General features: G+C 39.9%; 1 protein-coding gene across 2 annotated transcripts in view; it reads left to right on the forward strand.

The window, feature by feature from the left end:
- The first annotated feature begins 6,540 nt into the window (after positions 1-6,540).
- cfap298 (cilia and flagella associated protein 298) overlaps positions 6,541-15,618 on the forward strand; it is a 159,222-nt gene continuing 150,144 nt past the window's right edge. Inside the window, exon 1 of one of the 2 annotated variants that reach the window (XM_051925756.1) lies at positions 6,541-6,682. The gene's annotated coding sequence lies outside the window, so the exon portion shown is untranslated. The remainder of the gene's footprint in view (positions 6,683-15,618) is intronic. The other variant, XM_051925755.1, reaches the window with a different exon arrangement.

Here is a 15,618-nt window from a genome sequence, read left to right on the forward strand (position 1 = left end):
TCATTGGCAGGTACATAAGACATGCCGTCCACTCTCTCGCCTGCCACGGGGATGGACTTCCGGTCCGCCGTCATCTCCCCTTTCCTCCCGAGGGTTTGACAAGACCCGCTACCGCTCCTCTGCCGCGGCCTCTGGATACGCTGCGGATCCTCCGTTACGTCCAGCGTCGCTGCTCCATTCCCGTAGTGCAGGTTGACACAGCCTGACTGGCGACGCGATTCCAGGAAGCCCCCAGCTCAAAGGCAAACACTGGCCACAGCCCCGCCGACTCTCGCGAGTCGACTGGCGTCAGGCCTGGGACTTACCTCCTGGATCCCGTCTGTCGGACTACTGCGAAGGTTGCCAGTCATATCCGTGGCTGTGCCGACCCCGATTCTCACGGGAACAGCGACCGCTGGTAAGTCCACAGCACTCGGGTCCCTTTTGTCTCCTCCAATCCCCCTCGGGTGGGAGACGATGCGGTGGCGAATCTCTCGCGGCCTCTGGGTGATCCGCGAGCCGTCCGCAGTGCGTGTGCAGGCCGCACCCATGCGGCATGTGTGTGTGGTGGACTGAGGTGCCGGACAGCTCACATAAAATTTGTTATCATAGAAGTCCTCCGCCTTGAAACAGGCAGCAACTCCTACCCGGCTCGCCAATGTGAGACTTGCCCGGACACCATCAGACCGACACTGCATCTTTATGCAAAACCTTTTATTGTCGTCCACACAACACAAGTATTATCACAGTCCCGCACAACTCACAGTGCTCTAGCCCCAGTCTCCCTTCTCCTGGGCCTTTTCTCGCCTTGTCCCTGGGTCACCTCTACTCTCTCTCCAGGAGCTTCGTCCTGCTCCTGCTCCCGACTCCAGCTCATTGATAGGAGGGAGGCGGCCCCATTTATAGTCACCCGGATGTGCTCCAGGTGGTTCCTGGCAATCTTCCTTTGACACGCCCCTGTGTGGCGGAAGTGCCGGCTGTCTTTCCGGAAGCACTCCGGGTGTCTCTTTTTCCTTCTTCCCCCCAGCCCTTCCTAGTGTGGCGGAAGTGCTGAGGTCCCAAGTCCTCCAGGCATGAGGACGCTCCCTGGCGGTCCGGAGGAGGCATGAGCCCTCCTCCTGTCCTTCTGGGCGTCCCGGCTGGGTACCACCCCCAGCCGCGTGCCACAATATATATATATATATTGTCACACACGTGTGCATGGGAAACAGCTGAAGGGCCTAAACACTAGTAATTCTACGCCAGGCCAGGGGGCGGCGGAGTGTACTGACTATCTCTCTCAGTCCCTTGCAGACCTTTCCTGGGAAATCCCACCTCTTGCCGGCCCCAAGGATGGCGTCACTTCCGGACACGAGGACGCCACTCCCAGTTCCTGCAACGTTGACGTCATTTCCTTTCCAGGCCTTTAAAACTGCCATCTTGCCTCAGTACAGGCAGTTCTGTTCTGGACTCTGAACTATACACATCGTGTATGAAAAAAAAAGCAATTTTGCAGCCGAGCATATTATACAGGTGGCTGCCCCAACCCTTTATGATGTCTCTGACTCATTCTTGTGACAATATATATATATATATATATATATATATATATATATTGTGAGGGATTGCCGGCAGTATATCCCGGCCAACACCCCCAAGCTGCCAGATGGAGCCATCCCTGCAACATGGAAGGGCCCCGAATTCCAGCAGGGCATCATGGAACTTGGAGTCTTTCGTCACAGCCTTGCTGGATACCATGGGGGCCACCAGAGGATGTTGCAGGGAGGCCCAGGGATTTATACTTTCCATATAGCCCGGAAGTAATTCACAATCGTGGAAATGGAAGAAATGATATATTTCCGGGCTGAAGAAAAGAGGAGTTTTCATCTGACCCGGAAGTGCTAGGAATCACATGGACTGCGGGGATCAGAAGCATTTCTGGGTCAAAGACTTTAAAAGGACTCTGGGAAATCCCAGCAATGATCCGAGTTGGGAGGAAGGGTAACTGAGCTGCTGGGAGTGGAGGATTATTGTATTTGTGATTATTATTGATTGGTTATTGAGTATTGTGGAGTGGAGGGTGCTTTGTGCACTTATTTTTATCATATTATGACTCAGGCGCCACCGAGAGTGGCAGCCTTTTCAGCAGCTTCGTGTACGACTTTATTTTTCTACTTATTTATTTTTCTACTTTTATTCTTCTCTTTTTTATTGTGAATTTCCCATTGGGATTAATAAAGTATCTATCTATCTATCTATTTATAATAATAAATTCAATATTTGGATTTTATCTGGTGTCTGACAAGTGGTCTGAGGGTTCAAGGTGTCACAGTGCCCTCAATCTGTCACTATATATATATATATATTGTGATAAGCTGCCCGGACACAGACAGACGGACACCGTATTAAAGTCCACCACACGTTTATTGTACATTATTTTTACAGTAAACAGTGCACCAACCCAGTGCCAAAGCACCAATCTTCCCCAAAGTCCAGGCTCTCACACTCTCTCTGCCTGCTCGTCAGGCCGCCTCCTCTCTCCTGCCTCCAAAACCTTGTCCACTCCTCACCCAACTCCAGTCCTTCTTTGCAGGGAGGCGGCCCCTTTTATAATTACCCGGATGGGCTCCAGGTGATTCCCGACACTCCTAAGACACTCCCCTGTGTGGCGGAAGTGCCGGCTATACACCCGGAAGCCCTCCGGGTGTTCCCTGTCTTCTTTCCCCCAGCACTTCCTGGTGTGGCGGAAGTGTTGGGGTTCCGGGTCCTTCAGGCATGGGGGCACCCCCTGGCGGAGACCACGGGCCCCTACAGGGTTGGGCTTCCAAGCCCTGAACCCGTGGCCCTCAAAGGAACCAGGGCGGCCGCCCCCTCGTGGTCCGGAGGAGGAATGAGCCCTCCTCCTGTCCTCCTGGGCGTCCCGGCTGGGCACCACCCCCAGCCGCGTGCCACAATATATATATATATATATATATATATATATATATATATATATATATATATATATGAATGGAAGAGAAGGTCTGTGATACGGTTTGCATATTTGCAGTTGGAGATCCACAAAGGGAGAAAAAACGAATCACGTATCATAAAATAGTTTTATTCCTGAGCTTTCAACCCCTATCAGGGGTCTTCATCAGAGGATAATGCTTAGACTTACAAGAATCAAAGGCAATATATAGCAACACATTCAGTATTATAGGGGATGGGGTGGGTGGGTGGCGGTGACTAAGTCAGTATGATCAAGGGAGGGGGGGGGGGGGGGGGTGTATCGTTTAATTAATGTGCATATGTCCTTCTTAAGTTGGCATATGCTGGGTTTATGTCCAAGTGTCTGTTGATGGCGTTTTCATCTGATAGCCAAGACTCGGCCAACTCTCTGGCGCTTTTTGTACTGGCCTTAAATTTTACTTTTACGTTGTCCCAGTTGAATGTGTGTCCTGTCGATTTAGTATGTGCATATATCAAAGATAGTGCGTCCTTTCTTCTGACGGCGTTGCGATGTTCCTGTACACGTGTTGAGATTTTTTTTGACGTTTGTCCTATGTATACAGCTGAGCAAGAATTGCATGGAATACTATAAACTGCGTTTCGTGTTTCGGCTGTCGATTTCTTGTTTTTAGCATTAAACAGGACCATGTGCAGATTGTTGGTGGGTTTATGTGCTATTTTGATGCCCTACTTGGTCAGGGTGCGTGCCGTGCCTTCTCAGGAAAGCTCAGGAATAAAAGTATTTTATGATACGCGATTCGTTTTTTCTCCCTTTGTGGATCTCCAACTGCATATATATATATATATATATATATATATATATATATATATATATATATATATATATATATATACAGAAATACACTTAATGTCAAGACCTTAGAATAACAAGGTTCTAGCTGTGAGTTTTGCTTTTAGAATAATGAGCCTCAAAAGTTTTGACTCTCCATTTATCAAGTGTATACAATCCTTTTCCTTTAATTTTGTTCATATATATACAAGCTGCATTTTCAGTTTAAGACAATGCAAGTTTTATTGAAAATGTTTCTCCTAAATAAAGATAAGTAAGACCCTTATTGTTCTAGACTATGTTTGTAAGTGAACAGTAAAGTCTTGATCAGGATTCTCAGTTTCCAAGCTGTTTTATCCTGTGGGATTACCGGCGAGTCCAGTGTGCCCTTTGTGGACAGTGTTGATACAAGAGGAGGCTCTGCTCAAATCTATCAGTTCTAGTTGTGTTAATATGCGAGTTGATTGGGCCAGCATAAATTAAAACAGCTTAATTATTCAGTACAAATTGTACAACCATTTCAAGAAATATTTACAATTAAACAATAATAAAGGGTCAGTTGAACTGAAAGAAAAAGTAATCTTCTTTGTGCATTCTAACAAACAGGCTGATCGGGGAATATACTGAAGCACACCCACTTCTATATATTATATATAAATATGTAATGGGGATAGACATGTTTGCTTGTAATGTTCAAAAAAGTAATAAAACTGTACAATGCAGTCATAAAAATTAAAGAAAAAATGCAGATGGCATGAATTGGCTAAAACAGATACACAGACAATTTCAAATACTGTATACAGAACTTAATCAACAAAGTGTCCTTTACTATTTACAATAATAGTTAAATCAAATATACACAACTCTATTATGCACAGTCAGTTTTACACTCAGAAATAAAAAAGGCCAAAGACAAAAAGCAAAGGACATGTTTATTAGAGGAGGGGTTGAGATGGAATCCCACGTTGAAAAGACTTAGTGATGCTGTCTGTCTTTGGTACTGCGACAGTTGAAGCACAAGTTTGTCAAACTCTTCGCTCTCTTAAAAAAAAAAAAAAAAAGATCTAGTTTTACCAATACTAAAAATGTATTAATGCGTATTTTAAATTTCACTTTAAATATATATTTACATTTATATGTATTTAGTTTATATTCTTGTCTAAATTCACTACAAGTAAAATGGTATTCTGATTAACAGAATAATGGTGCTGAAAATAAAAAGAAAGGACCGTCTCCCCCCCCAACACCACATGACATCCCACTCACCATCTGCTGGTCCATCAGTGAACAGACCTTCTGCTTCTTACTCACAGAGACACTCTCAGTGCTCATTAAAGATTCACTGAAGCCAAATGAGCCTCTGGCATCAGAACATCCAGAATGATGTGAACTCTGTCAATCTTTTCAAAAGTGCCTACAGCTCTTTCCCTTCTGCAGCCACACAGTCACTGTGGACACACAAATAAATACATCAAATTGTCATACTGTATGTAGTATTTGTCTTGTGCAAGCTATCTGGTTTTTGTCTGAACACTCCTGTTTTATCATAAAAGTTGTCACTTTGGAATAGAGTTGAAACTGTGAGAATTACTCTGTGGTTCATTACAAAAACTCTTGTTCATGGTTATCTCAATAGTTTTTTTTTTTGAATACATCAATTATTTCAGAGTATTATGAATACATCTGGACACTACCTAAAGTAATATGCAAATCAGAGGCATGTCATCCTAAAATAAAAAGGATAGCATTCATAGGTAAGGCTGAACAATTGTTTTGGTTATATATGGCCATTAGAAAATCCTGTTTTATAATCATAGCACTCAAGGCCACCTTACAATAAAATTAAACAACATTAGTAAAATTTAAAACAAGAGAATGATAAATCAAAAAGCAATAATTAGCAAACAAACAAAGATAACTGGCAGTAACAGTGCAAAATTCACAATTGGTATGCCAGTTTGAAATGATAAGTTTTGAGGGAAGTTTTAAAATGTGTTATTGAATCAAGTTAACGTATATGAGAGGGAAGAGAATTCCCGAGTTGAGGAGCACTATAAGAGACGCTCGAGCTCCCATAGCACAGAGTTTGATGTGTGGTACAGAAAGTAGAGCTACAGATGAGGATCTGAGTGAGCGAGAGGAGTGCAAGTCTGTAGGATATCAGCGAGGCTGTGGAGAGCTTTAAATGTTAAGAGCAGTATTTTGTATTGTATTCTGTAGTGAACAGGGAGCCAGTGAAGGTGAGAGAGAATAGGTGTAATATGTTCAGTGGATTTAGCATATGTTATTATCCTGGCAGCAGAATTTTGAAGAAGTTGTAAGCGATGGATAAGTTTTTGTGGGATGCTAGATAGAATAGCATTACAACAATACGTGAGGTGACTAGGGCATTAACCAATACTTCAGTACTGTGTTGCGTAAGAACAGGACGTCTAGAAATGTTTCGGAGATGGAAGAAGGCAGTCCGAGAAATGTTACTTATATGGGAGGAATTATTTAAAAATAATAATAATAATAATAATTATTATTATTATTTAATAATTTCCATTATTAATTTATAAATGGATATAAATAATTGCATGTAAAGGATTCGCCAAAATCTGTTGTATGTAAACGATACTGTTTTAAACGTTATTGTTTTTTCATCAGAAAACCCGGTTTCCACGTCTACCTGTATTAGTTTAAATGGCACTTTTGCCACTCGCAATAGGGCGGACGCACTGACGTATCGTATCGACTGGGCAACACAGTGAATGCGGAGTCTATCTATATATGTCTATGGTAGCGACAGGGGGCTTTTATTTTGATATGTTTCGTTGTGCTTAGCAGCGGAAGCACTCTTCTGTTGCCAACTTAATACTCGTTACAGCTGAAGCAGTGCAGGTCTAGATTTTGTGTTTTTTTTACTGAGTCATTTTTGCTTTAGTTTATTTTGAGCCACAGGTAAGTCGAATTTATCTTATTTATTTCATATGTCTTAAATTATTTGGGATAATTATTCTGTATACCTTAAAATGTTTTACGGAAATGCTGTTTAATCACCTAGCAACCTTCTTTCCTTGGGGTTTGTTGTTAAGTAGTCTGGGTTTTTATTTATTTTTTTTATTGTTCAAGTTTATCGTTCATAGTCTGACATATAACATGCAGTTACACGATAAGTGTTAATTACGCTGCTTGCCCCTAGAAATGTAGCTTGTAAGGAAACGATTTGTCTGTTTCTAAGTTTACCTTTTTTGTTTTGGGGTTTAAAGAAGTATTGAATGAGGACCTTTAAGAATATAATTATTATTTTCGCATTAGACGCATTACAGAAAAAAATTAACCATCAGAAACCATCAGATGGTTTAAGTTTAATTTATACACCGATTATAGGATTGCTGTTTATAAACTAGAGTCAGTTTTTTGCCCTTATGATTGGTCAACACTGAACATCTTTTCATCAATAATATGAATTAAAGGTCCCTATCAAACTACTTGGGTTTCAGTAATATAATATAAAATACATTGCTAATAATGTTCATATAACAATCAATAAACACGAACTAGATTACAATATTTCGCAGTACATTTCGAGTTCCTGCTTCCATGCAGTAGAATGAACTTTCCGTAAGTACCCGGATTTCTTCCAGTTTACTGATTTTCAGGGAGCAACTGGAGAACAACCTTTGGCAGAGCACTGTTGGACTACTTCATTTTTAAATCCTTATATGCTCCATTCTCAATTTTATTTCCGACTTGTTCAGCCGTAAATGCGGTTTTCTTTATTTTAGTGCAGTCTAATTCTGTAACCCCATGTTAACCGAAGCAGTAAATGTCTTTTGCATGTCCCTAAATTAATTTCTTTACAGCCTGTAGTACTGTGGTGTTGTACCGTTTTTAGCCATTATGAATGTAGCGAGAAGTCAAGCAAAATGATACCTTTTATTGGCTAACTAAAAAGATTACAATATGCAAGCCTTCGAAATAATTCGGGCCCCTTCTTCAGGCAAGATGTAATACAGAAACTGCAGTTCCATGTGTTTATATACACACTAGGACAAATAACAACATTGAAAAACCTTTAAGTGAGACATCTTAAATGTAAAAAATTAATTCAGGCTAAGATTCATTTAGCAAGAGAGGAGAACAATGTATAGTCAAGATCGTTGGATAAGATGACTGTCCAACAAAGTCTTTTGAAGTTTCTGCTAAGTTTTTCAATACAATGTGGGTCTGTAGACAGGTTGTCCGTGTCAGTCGAGAGATACAAACAATCCTCATCTCTGGCCATAAAACTCTTGTCTCTGTTTAAACCATGTTGTGAAGTGTTAAATTTTAGCACGATTTTCACTTCCCATTCTTTTCTCTCTTGCTGTGTTCTGAAGTTGCCTGTAAGCACTGTGATTTTAAAGTCCCTCTCATAGTGTCCATGGCTGTTGAAGTGGGCTGCTACAGGAACATCTGTGTTGCCATGCATGATGTGGAACCTGTGTAAATTCATTCTTTGGTGGAGTGTTTGTCCGGTTTCTCCCACACAGAGTGCAGTGTCGGGACATTTCATACAGAGAATGAGGTATATTACATTAGATGATCTGCTGGAAAATAATCCCTTTATATGATGTTCTAGTCAGCAGTGTGGTATAATTACACAGTCTGTATTAGAAATGTGAGCAAAACGTTTGCTGACATTTATAAGTTGTAAAACCTTCTGGAAAAATAGTTCCCAGAACAAACATTCAAACTTAGTTCTGAGAAGAATTGAGGCTTTAGTACCAATCAGTGCACCACTCTAACACATAGGTGATTTGTACTTGTTTTATTTAAAAAAAAAAAAATGAAAATAGGAATTTCTGAATCATTGTTAAGTACATTGATTTTCATATTTAAATGTATGTAATGGTGGAGGGGACAATTTTAGATAATTAAGTGATACTTAATTAACATTGATAATTTCAAAAGTTATTATTCATTACAGAAAACATTAAATAAATTGATAGATGGATAGTATTTTGCCCTCAAGGGGGAATTCAGCAAATGTAGTTTGCATTGAAATCAACATCAGGAAGCACAAATTTCCTTTAACACTAGAATTACCAAAGCCTATGAAAAAACTTGTAAAGCCAGCCCACCTTAAATCCCTTCACACCTATCCATCAACGTTGTTTTGTCTTGTAAATGTGTCAATAAGCCCAAGCAGCCTGCTATGCCATCCTCCCCCACCACAGAATGAGCAAGAAGTTCTCCCAGTTCAAGCCTTGATAATCTGGGAGTGAGCTACCTAGAATTGTATAGAGTAAATACCTCATGTGTGTTCCATGTCTACAACAATCTATGTAAACACACCGTTAAACAGAAACGTTTTTCATGTTTTAGTAACAAATGACAAAATGTAGACATGAACACTGATGGCCATATATCAAATAAACACTTTCACAAAAGGTACAAGTGCAATATGACAGCTTCCGTGGTGCAGCGGTAAGAACTGTTGACTTAAAATCCAGAGGTCGTTAGTTTGAAACCAGTTCTCCCAGCTCAGATTTACCATTTTGAGTAGTGAGCTGCTTTTATTGTTAATATTATACAGTAATCCCTCCTCCATCGCGGGGGTTGCGTTCCAGAGCCACCCGCGAAATAAGAAAATCCGCGAAGTAGAAACCATATGTTTATATGGTTATTTTTATATTGTCATGCTTGGGTCACAGATTTGCGCAGAAACACAGGAGGTTGTAGAGAGACAGGAACGTTATTCAAACACTGCAAACATACATTTGTCTCTTTTTCAAAAGTTTAAACTGTGCTCCATGACAAGACAGAGATGACAGTTCCGTCTCACAATTAAAAGAATGCAAACATATCTTCCTCTTCAAAGGAGTGCACGTCAGGAGCAGATAATGTCAGAGAGATAGAGAAAAGCAAACAAATCAAAAGGGCTGTTTGGCTTTTAAGTATGCGAAGCACCACGGCACAAAGCTGTTGAAGGCGGCAGCTCACACCCCCTCCGTCAGGAGCAGAGAAAGAGAGAGAGAGAGAGAGAGATATAGAGAGACAGAGTTTGTTTTTCAATCAAAAAACAATACGTGCCCTTCGAGCTTTTAAGTATGCGAAGCACCTGCAGCATGTCGCTTCAGGAAGCAGCTGCACAGAAGGTAGCAACGTGAAGATAATCTTTCAGCATTTTTAGACGAGCGTCCGTATCGTCTAGGTGTGCAAACAGCCCCCCTGCTCAATCCCCCTACGTCAGGATCAGAGAAAGTCAGCGCAAGAGAGAGAGAAAAGTAAGTTGGGTAGCTTCTCAGCCATCTGCCAATAGTGTCCCTTGTATGAAATCAACTGGGCAAACCAACTGAGGAAGCATGTACAAGAAATTAACACTAGAATTACCAGAGCCTACGAAAAAACTCGTAGATCCGGCCCACCTTAAATCGCTTCTTAAAACCCTTCTCACCTCTCCGCCAGCGTCTTTTGTCATCTAAATGTACTGATAAAGACAAGCTGCCAGCAGTCGGCTATTCCATCCCCCCCAACAACTTAGAACGTAAACAAACTTTTCCCAGCTTATGCCTTGATTGATTATCTGGGAGTGAAGTGGAGTTTTAGAGTAGAAATAATAGTTTGTTATTTGCAACACACGCATTTCATATGTGTTGCATTTCTACAGTAATCTGTGTAAACACATTGTTAAAACAGAAACGGTTTACAATATTCAAGTAGCAAATGACAAAATGTAGGCATAAACTATATAATGTATGAAGCCTGAAGTCCAAATATCAAAAAAACACTTTCACAAAAGGTACAAAATAAAAAAGCCACCGCCAGTAAAAGCCGCCTTAGTGTGCAACTTTAACACGCATTAGCTATCACTGCTTCCGTGGCGCAACAGTATCAGTTGCTGACTGGGAATCCAAAGGTCGTGAGTTCGATCCTGCACACCTCCATTTTGAGAAGTGTTCTTATTTTCACTATTTTAGAATAAAAAGATACATTTGATTTCAGTCTGTAACAGCCAGTGTAATTTATGATATTTGTAAAGGTTAGCTTTATTTTTTTTTTTAAATTCACTTTTCATTGTCTCAGTCGCGTTCAGGATACTTCCCTACCGCCCCCCACCTGACACTGCTGTTTTCACATAAAGACGCTCTATAGTTCTGCAGTGTATCACGATACATACGACCACGTGTTTTTTTCCCCCAATATTGCCAGTCCCCACGTGTTGCTGTATGCTGTTTCTTTTGTACTCCCGGACATGCAGAGGAAAGCCTAGTAAAGAGCAGTAACTTCAGCGCTATGTGCAATCATCAGACACTCCCCATCTGATACTGCTTTTTTCACATAAAGACGCGCTAAAGCTCTGCAGTGTACTGAAGTGTCTGCATGCACTTTTCGTGGCATTATACGTGTATTTTTTGAGCATGCCCATGTAGCTCAAACACAGGAACATATGTTGATGTAAAAGTATAACAAAACAGGTGCACTTTTATTCAAGACTATAACTGAAGAAAAAAGAAAGCAAGTTACAGTAGGCGGTTGATATGACAGCTTGCGTGGTGCAATTCTAAGAACTGCTGATTTCCATTCTGTGCTATATAACTGTTAACATTTGAATCTGATGATTGCATATAGCGCGGTCTTATTCAGTGTGCCCAAGAACATGCAGGTGGCCAGTTGCTGCGTGCTACGCGCACATTTAAAAAAAAGAAAGAGACAATTATATGTGACGTTTTGAAGAAATCATTTTATGACGCGAATAGTACCAATCAGAAAACATCGTCGAAGTAATGCAATATTATTTGAAAACGAACAGCGTCAGATCGGGTGTGAAGTTATGCTGGCGCTGTTTGAGTCAGATCAGAAGCTGAATAAGCAGAAAAAGCTCCTGTTCTGACTCTAAGTAAAAAAGCATGAATTAATCAACAGAAATAACCGCGATTGACATTTTAAAGATAACGATTTACAGTGCATACGAATTTATAAATTCAATGTCCGTTTGAGGGAAAAAAAAAAAAAAACACGTTCTTCAAAGCTGGGAATCGAACTCACGTCTCTGTAGCACGACAGGGCTGTTGTGCCCCACTTCAGCAAACCTTAGCGTTAAGCCACGGAAGCTGTTGTAGCAGCCTTGAACTTTTTGTGAAAATGTTTATTTGATGTTTGGACTTCAGGCTTCACAGATTCTATAATTTATGCCTACATTTTGTAACATTTATTACTAAAATATGAAAAAGTTTCTGTTTTAGCAATGTGTTTACACAGATTACTGTAGAAACGGAACACGCATGAAATGCATGTATTTAAAATAGCGATCTATTATTTTCATTCTAAAACTCCAGCAGTTCAGTCACTCCCAGATAATCAAACAAGCCATGAGCTGGGAAAACTTAGTGAACGTTCTGCGACGGTGGGGGATGGAGGGATGGAGCTCGCTGCTCCTCTTAATCGGCACATTTAGAAGACAAAAGAGAGGCGAGAACGGTTTTAAGGTGGGCCGGATCTACGAGTTTTTTCGTAGACTCTGGTAATTCAGGTGTTAAAAAACCCATTGTCTGCAGAAATCCGCGAACCAGCAAAAAATTCGCGATATATATTTAAATATGCTTACATATAAAATCCGCGATGGAGTGAAGCTGCGAAAGGCGAAGCGCGATATAGCGAGGGATTACTGTACAATAAAAACGTGCATTTGATTTGTGTCTATAACAGCTGGTGTAAATTTATAGAACTTGTAAAAGCTAGCTTTTTTGATTTTTGTACTTTTATTCTCTCAGTCACAATCACAATACAACACCCACCCCCCGACCCAGATCTGACACTGTTAGTTTTTATTTGAAACTGGGAATAACTGTAGATGTGTGTGGTGTTTTGAGACAATGGTACTGGAAATTCTCTTATCTGGAGGGATAAAAGCTGACACACAAATGCTGGTGAAGCTGCCTTATTCGTATCTCATTGTCACTTGAATTATTCATATTATTCAAATTCATTCGCATGCCTTCGTACGGTTGTAATCAGTTTACACAGATTATTGTAGAAACAGAACACATTGTTAAAACAGAAATGTTTTTCATATTTTAGTAGTAAATGACAAAATGTAGGCATAAACAATATAATGTGTGAAGCCTGAATTCCAAAGATCAAATAAACACTTCCACAAAAGGTTCAAGGATGATGCAACAGCTTCCGTGGCGCTGTGGTAAGAATTGCTGACTTGTAATCAAGAGTCCCCTGGTTCAATCCTGACTGCCTCATATATATACCGTTTTGAGTAGTGCGCTGCTCTTATTGTTAACATTATACAATAAAAACATACATTTGATTTGCGTCTGTAACAGTCAGTGTAAATTTATAGTACTTGTTAAAGTTAGCGTTTTTTTTTTTTTCACTTTTATTCTCTCTCTCACGATCACGATACATACTATTTCCCCCCCCCCCCCCGATGTGTTTACACAGATTATTGTAGAAACAGAACACACAATGAAATGCATGTATTCCAAATAACGATCTGTTTCCATTCTAAAACTCCAGAGCTTCACTCCCAGATAATCAAGGCTGGAACTGGGAAACTTTGTGCCTGTTCTGAGGCGGTGGGGGGATGGAATAGTAGGCTGCTTGTTGCTTGTCTTGATCAGCACATTTACAAGACAAAAGACACTGACGGAGAGGTGCGAAGGGATTTAAGATGGGCCGGATTTACGAGTTTTTTCGTAGGCTTTGGTAATTCTAGTGTTAAGCTGGTAGTGTGTTTGTTTCAGCAATTGTATTATATAAACATGTGTATTGCAGTAAATACATGCTATACTAATAATAATCATAGACAGCAGAACTGGATGACAATTGGGCTCTGGCTACTTTTGTTACACAGTGATACCTTGAGATACGAGTTTAATTCGTTCCGTGACTGAGCTCGTAAGTCAAAATGCTTGTATCTCAAATCAATTTTCCCCATTGAAATTAATTGAAATGAGATTAATTCGTGCCAGCCCCCAAAAAACCACCCCAATTTTTTGTTACATTTTTCTTATGTTGAAAACATTTATTTATAATGAACAAATATTGTATACAAACAAAATAAAACTTAATACATAAAAGAGAATCTAAAGAAATAAACGGATGTTGGCGAAGCCAATTAGCGTATTATAATCTTTTTTTCTTTCACTTCACTTTTGCTTAACTTAATTTTCTTCTTCACTAGTTTTTTTCTTTTTGCCATGCTTTCGTCACTTTCATTCTCAAGGCATTTCAATAGAAATCTGTCCAAGGAGCTTTGTTTAGTCCTCCCCTTTAGAATGTTTCTGAAATGAGTTAGGCAAGTGTCATTAAATAGCGCCGCTGCACGATCAGTTACAAATGGTGTTTTTTTTCAATAAAGTCAAGTGTTAGGCAAATGCCATTAAATAGCACCGCTGCACGATCAGTTGCAACTGGTGTTTCTTTTCAATAAAGTCAAGTGTTAGGCAAGTGTCATTAAATAGCGCCACTGCACAAACAGTTGTAACTTTTTCAGGATTTCTTTTCAATAAAGTCAAGTGTTAGGCAAGTGTCATTAAATAGCCCCGCTGCATGAACAGTTGTAACTTTTTCAGGGTGTTTCTTTTCTTTAAAGTTTGAAACTTTTTCCCACATTGCAAACACTTCCTTTATCTCACTTTAAGAGACAACCTCTTCCATGGTCTCCTGCAGAACCTCCGTATGTTGCCGCGTCTGTAGTTCTGTCAACTCCTCCGTCGTCAGTTCCTCAGAATGTGCGGCGACAAGCTCTTTGATGGCTCGTATTTCGAATTTTGGCTCGTAACTCAAGGCAAACAATCAACCTAGTGACGGCTCGTATCTCAAAAAACTCTTATGTTGGGGCACTCGTATCTCAAGGTACCACTGTATTTATTTTGGAATTTGTACTTTGTATTGTTACATATATTATACGCTACTCAAAAAATGAAGGGACTAATTAATCATCATGGTTTAACACTAAGTCCGCAACAGCACCGGTATCTGCTCCTTTGTGCAAGGAGGAACAGGAGAAACACTTCCAGAGCCTTACAAAATGACCTTCAGCTGGCTACTGTTTTGCATGTTTCTGACCCTCCATGAGGTTGACACGAGAGCCTTTAGTGGGACCTATGTTCCCAGACTGTCAAGCTTTGATTGGTATTTGCCAGAAAATACCACAATTGGCAGCTCTGCCATTGGTGGCCTGTTCTCTTTACAGATGAAAGCAAGATCACATTGAGCACGTAAGAGTCTGGAGACGCTGTGGTGAACGTTATGCATCCTTGGGAGTAAAACTATATCAGAGTTGGTAGTGCTAAAAGTAACTGTTACAGAATAGTTTAACTTACATAATAAACACACCAGAGTTGCAAAAGTGTAGGTTTTATCTTTGTCTTTTCTTTAAAAAATGTGTGTTCTCATGCAGCATGTTTTTAGGTGGTAGCATTTGTACTTTACAAACATTATTAATCCCATTAAAGCATTCTTTGTGATTTTTTTTTTTTTTGGCTATAGAAAATATAAGTAATTGTTGCTGTTAAGCCTCTTCATACCAAATATACATTGCCAAGACAACCCGTTTGGATTTAGGAAAAATAAGATTGCAGCTGTATTTGTGTAATCTATGAATAAACATCTATGTACATAACAGTTTTAAGGTCATTATTTTAAAAATACAAGTTTAGAAAGTCAAAAATGTTTGGTTGATTTCATGTTCTTTGCTTTCAAATTCTACGTATAATATTATTCAATAGAAAAATAAATGCAGCAAGCATTCATATTCCTATTTAAATTATTTGGACAAAATTAGTTGTTAGATTAATTACTTAATTAATAGTCAATAGATTAGACATTTACAAAATAATCATTAGTGGCAGCCCTACATTTTATATGCCAATGTTTGACACTAGCCTCTCGTT

Source organism: Erpetoichthys calabaricus, chromosome 4 (genome assembly GCF_900747795.2).
Source record: "Erpetoichthys calabaricus chromosome 4, fErpCal1.3, whole genome shotgun sequence".
In the NCBI taxonomy this organism is placed as follows: Eukaryota; Metazoa; Chordata; class Cladistia; order Polypteriformes; family Polypteridae; genus Erpetoichthys; species Erpetoichthys calabaricus.